Source organism: Bidens hawaiensis, unplaced genomic scaffold (assembly GCF_021521415.1).
Source record: "Bidens hawaiensis isolate Kalapana, Puna unplaced genomic scaffold, B.hawaiensis_p1.1 tig00005453_1, whole genome shotgun sequence".
Lineage (NCBI taxonomy): Eukaryota > Viridiplantae > Streptophyta > Magnoliopsida > Asterales > Asteraceae > Bidens > Bidens hawaiensis.
In genome coordinates this window covers 669,270-674,214 of record NW_027491347.1, presented here as the reverse complement: position 1 = coordinate 674,214, position 4,945 = coordinate 669,270, and the positions used below count along the sequence as shown (strand labels likewise).

General features: G+C 37.9%; 1 long non-coding RNA gene across 1 annotated transcript; it reads left to right on the top strand.

Annotated features, from left to right (window-relative positions):
• The first annotated feature begins 2,527 nt into the window (after window positions 1-2,527).
• LOC143629694 (uncharacterized) lies at window positions 2,528-4,727 on the top strand. The gene is made up of 5 exons (XR_013153011.1): window positions 2,528-2,604; window positions 2,679-2,769; window positions 2,892-3,005; window positions 3,117-3,554; window positions 4,165-4,727. It is a non-coding gene; the product is annotated as an uncharacterized LOC143629694 (long non-coding RNA).
• The last annotated feature ends 218 nt before the right edge of the window (window positions 4,728-4,945 follow it).

The following is a 4,945-nucleotide window of genomic DNA, read 5'->3' as shown; positions in this document are numbered from 1 at the left end:
TGGCAAAGTGGCATAACGTTATACGTTATTAAAGTGGCAAAGTGGCATAACGTTATACGTTATTAAAAAGGCAAGGTGACAAAGTGGTAGGCGTAAATAAGAGGTTAAGTGGTAATGTAAGCAGGTTAGATAGTGGACTACGTGTCTGCGGATACGTATATGATGCATGTAGTGGTTGTATGATAAGTTGCTTGATTAACTAGAACTCACTCAGCGTAGCTGACTTTTAGTATGCACGCAGGTGATCAGACCAAAGAACTAGCATGAGGATGGCACATGGCATGGATTGAACGGCTGGCATCTTAAGATGGAAGAAAAGATGTTTTAAATATAATGATTTGTTTTATAGTATCAGAGAAGAGATTGAATGTTTTGTAACGAATGCTTCAAGTAAACGTTTTCGCGAAAGTTTTAATTAACTCTGATTGCAAGAACTGTGTTTATGAGTAAATCCGACGCTAAAGTAGGGCTACCGGTTTGGGGCCTTACATGGCAACAGCTGTCGACAGGACGCGTGCCGTAAAATTCGCGCCCACGCGCCCGAAAACTCGTGCCCACGCGCCTGAAAAAGCGTCTGGAATGACCATATACTGTCACGTCGCCATAACTTCCTGCATGTCCTGAAACTGTCAGAAGAAATCGTCAGGAGACGCCAACGTCACTTCAACCGTTTGGACTGTTCTTATCCTTTCACCAACTCTTCAAATTTCAAGAAGATTCAAAAAGATTCAAAAAGATTCAAGAATAAGAGGGAATATACCCCCCTCACCTTGGGAAGCAAAAAACCGTAAGACAAGTGTGGGTACAGTGTCAAGGCGAAACCCTTCACATACTTAGCACTTGCAGGGAATTGAAGCTAAGAAGGATCTTATGGACATGCTTGCGGAAAGGGTAATAACACCTTCGCATGGCGGGAACGTTGAGAACTAGCTTGTATGAAACTTCAAGGCGGAATTGGTGGTTTAACATAACTGATCACTATGTCCAAAACTACCAAAACCTCGTGAAGAGCCTATACAAATGAAACTCAACGCTCCCGACTTGCGAAGAGGTTAAACACCTACCCGCATCATAACCAAAGATCAGGCAGAAAAGTCGGGAATTTCTGCAAGTGACATTAGAAAAACCGCGGGAAGAATCCCCACGGAAAACCTTAAAAAACAAAAACCTCTTTAAAAACCCCTTGCTTAAAGTCCAAAAGTTCACTTCACTTATTAACAATTCATGAGAAGAACAATGGACTGGGGGGACTTGAAGAGGTAGGTCCCCGCAAAGCCCAGTTGGACCCGCAAGACACACCTTGATGAGGTACGTCTGCGCAAAGACCAGCTGGTTCCGCAGGACCCACCATGCTCAGAGAGATGAAGACCTTACACGCAGTAAGCCAGCTGTTCCCGCAGGAAAGCCTCCCTTGGTACAGTACCCTGCCTGTTCCCGCAGCTATGGGTACAAGCCAAGAAGGAAGGCTACCCGCACTAACAGTAAGGCTACACGCATAAGGCACTAACTCATACTTCAGCAATGTCACCTGAAGAAAGAATGAGCAAGGCGGGAATATTCCCGCCTAAAAGAGCCAGTCCGTACGCTTCTGGAAGATCTTTTGTACTATATCTGCCAAGGTATGGACAAAATAGACAAGATCTGACCAAAGCAGCCCATGAACCAATCACAGGGTGACAGCTCACCGACAATAGTACGAGGAGGAGCATGCTCCAGTACAAAATGTCACTGTCAGCCGCTGCCTACCCACCAACCCCCATCGTGGCACGTACATAGCCCGTAGTTGGTGGAAAAGGAATAGTATACAGCCGGCCATGTCACTATCAGCCGCTGCCTACCCACCAACTCCCATCGTGGCACGTACATAGCCTGTAGTTGGTGGAAAAGGAATATTATACAGCTGGCCGTACCTGCTTGGAAACCTACCTTCGGCTATAAATACTCCAACACCTTGGAACGGTATTATCATCTTATCTTCTCTAGCTATTTCTCTTAATATACACTTATATTCAGAGCAATCTAGTCTGATTCTCACGCCGAATGGTGGTCACAAGGAGGAACCCCCCCCCCCCCTTCTCAGTGACGAGCTCACGGTGTCTGTTTTGCAGGTCATCAGAAGAATACCATATTTGCCGGACCTAACCCTCGTGGGAAACATCTACTTAACTCTAAGATTATCCGTAATCTGCCGGGGTCACTTAGTGTTTCTTCAGGTATTATATTATTTGTTGTAAATTAAAGGTAAAAAAGAATTCGTTTACAAGAACAAATAGCAGCCTTAAAAAACGTAGCATATACTTAATTTGATTTTTCAAAAAGAAAAAAAATCAAAATGTATTAAAATGAAAATATTAAGCTCAATTTACAAGCACTATACCACATATGTGACTATAATGACTATTCATGTAATCTTAAATAGAAACTTAGGTGTGTTGCGTGTGTGATTTGAAGAAAGGATAAATACTACTAACGATGGTGCATGGATCCTAATAAATCGTGATAAAAGTAAAAACAATAATAACTAGTAAAATAGGCTAGCTATAGGAAGATGGTGCTGAAATAGGCCCAATTAAGGCGAAAATAACTTATTGCAGGAATTTGAAGGTTAGTCTTTCTGCTTTAATAAATATATTCTAATTATTAGTGTGTTAACGTCTCTGTTTGGTGGTGCATGGAAGGTGTTCGACGAATTGCCTGTGAGATGCTTCCATACCATAGCTTTACTTCTCCAACATCCATGTTCCTTCGCAATACTCAAATTGATGTTTAGTAAGTAAATATCGAAATTTTCCCAGTATTTGAACTTTAATTTTTGTATTTCTTATTTACTAATAATTTTTTTTTGTTTATATACAAAGTCATGATATTTTGATGTTATTTGAAATGTGAAGATGTGCATGGAAGCTTTGAAGACTTCCAAGATTAGGTTTTAGCATCAATACATTGTTTGGTTATATTATTTATAATGCGTGATGATAGGAGTTTGTACGTCTTCGGTCTTAAAGGTAGTTAATCCTCCTACTTACTTATATATCATAAGCAAATTTCCATAATCAATCTAATAATTGTCTTCATAGGGATCTAAATACTCTGGTTTTTGTTATTTTCATTGCCAGATTGCTATTGCTTCTCATGTTAAATGCAAAGTCAACTTTGACCATAATGATCCAGTTCATTAAAAATGGATACGTTGTGGTTGATAAAGAAACAAACACATCTGAAGACATGAATCAGAATGACAACGATTGTGATGGTCTGCATCATTTCAACCAACATAAACCTGGTCATATCCTTGAGGAGTCTGCAGCTTAACTGTTCATCAAGGTATTTCCTAATTCAAACTACATTATGAAAAACTGCAAAACTGCATTGTGTTATTTTATTTTTTGTTCTCATTAAAAGAAAAATTGTTGGGAAGATTTGCGTGACCAAATGCTTCATTTTTGTGCCAGAGTAAAGGAAAGATTGAGTATTCCAAAAGATTATCGGGCATTTCTGAAAAGCAGTGAATAGTATTGCACGTAAACTATTACTCAACTCAACTGCAATCACTGGTAAGTTTTTGTACATGGTATTCAGTAGCTATAGCTAGGGGTTTGCAATAACCGAATCCGAACTAAAATTAAGTGAAAAACCGAATTGACCAAAAACCGAGTAATCGAAAATCAGTTATCAGCTTCTTTTGTACCATCGGGTAACCAAATAAACCGAACTGAAGTGAATCAATCGTATTTTGATATATTTCTAGCCTTTTTACTTTGTTGTGTGTATATCTTCACTACTTCAGTTATTATGTGTTCAATGTAGATGGTTGTTGCCTTTAGTAGAATTTAGACTATTAATTTTATTTTGGACACGCTTATTTGTTAGTTTTAATGATTTGAGATTTTGAGTGGCATGCTTCTATTCGATGGTATAACAAGTTTAGTAAGCTTAAAGAATTTTTAATTTATTTTAGGTAAATATGTATATATTTTTTTCTCCATAAGTATATGCATGTCTTTTTTGTATATCTCGATGCTGACTCTACATGAACACCCCTCCATTCATATATTTATTTATTTATTTTTGTGACTCTAGCATGACTTTGCTAAATTCATATTATCGTCACAAATATATTGATAATGTGTATTATATTTTTGTGCTTATAACTAATTTTGACAGGATTCGGATCCAAACCATCTTCAATTTCAGCAAGGAGAAGTGTAGGGAATGGCATTTTAGACTTTGAATGTTGCATTCCAAGATACCAACTTCTGCCAAAAGAAGTAGGGAATTTTACGTCAAAGGTGTTTGGTTATAGCTTTTTATTTGAAAGCGAGTGTTGCTGTTTACAGAACCCAATTTCTTCATCAAGTCAAAGAACGAAGATAGGTTTCGAGGTGTTTATCACAGGTGTTTGTTACATCTGGAAGTTAGGATTAATCTTTCAAACACATGCGTATAAAGAAAGTATATTTTGATGTCAAGATGACATGTTGGGAGTTTCTTTGAAATATAGCATGACTATATCTATCTGTGTGTAGTCATTTTGGTGCGACTATTTTACTCTACCAAGGGTTTTTTGCACTTTATTGTATCTTCTATAAAACTTTTGTAGGGGTATTTCTTAGAAAGTAGATGGTTATTAGTTTTATGATTTTGTATATTTCAAGCTTCAACTAGACATGCTCCCCCCTCTATACCACACATGAACGTTACTTGACGTTTTCACTTTAAGCAATAGTTTACGCTCTCACGTTTAAACGTTCAACAGTTATTGTTTTTCACTGGTTTGTGATTTCTTTAGTGTAGTCGAATGCTTTTGCGCATTAGTAAACGAGTTGCACGTTGATCTTAAAGAAAACTTATATGTTTTCGTTTAGAATGCAAAAAAAGATACTTATGTCATTATAACTTTAAACTACCCGTCCACCGGACGGGTATAAAACTAATTAATGATGGT